The following is a 747-nucleotide window of genomic DNA, read 5'->3' as shown; positions in this document are numbered from 1 at the left end:
AGATGTTTTCCATGACTGTGAATAGAAAAAATGAAACAACGAATGGTTTAATTCTGGGAAGTTTCCTATCACTTAAAATGATGGACGTGGGCCCAGAGTTATAGTACTGAAGGCAGGGCATTTGCCTTGCTTGTAGCTGTCCTGAGTCCAATCCCTGGCATCTCCTATAGTCTCCTGAAAACCACCATGTATAATTCCTGAGTTCAGTGCCAGGTATGGCCCCCAAACCAAGAAAATTTGTTTTAAATGATGTGCTATTTTGGCAGCAAAGTGCTAAGAAACAGCAGTAATTCCTTCTCAAATTAATTTTGGATACTACATTCCATTTGAAGCCATCTCTTTGAATGATCTGGTATATAATCCCTATACAATTATTCACAAGATATTGGACAAATTCTTTTTACATAAGTATCTAAAATCTGGGATGCCTTCTTTGTTCACATTAGAATGTTTTACACTTACAGCAGATCTCATTTTAGCTGCCAGTGGTTAAAGTGAAACAGAGTCTTATCAAAGCCACTGAAAGGATTTAATGGAAAAACACTTAGGAAGCTTCTGTCTTAAGATGGAAATTAATTGGAGTCAAATACAGTGAAGGAAAATGAAACGTTCAGCGTCTTTATTGTGTGAGTCACATTTTGAAGTCCAATAAGGGATGAGTGTGTCCTAGTGCAGTAGAAACTGGGATCATTTCCATCACGTTGAACTCAGCTTCCCCACTGGTGACTGTCACTAAACTCAGCTGTG

This window comes from Suncus etruscus, chromosome X (assembly GCF_024139225.1).
Source record: "Suncus etruscus isolate mSunEtr1 chromosome X, mSunEtr1.pri.cur, whole genome shotgun sequence".
Lineage (NCBI taxonomy): Eukaryota > Metazoa > Chordata > Mammalia > Eulipotyphla > Soricidae > Suncus > Suncus etruscus.
The sequence above is the reverse complement of the archived record's forward strand: the minus strand, read 5'-3'. Positions refer to the sequence as shown.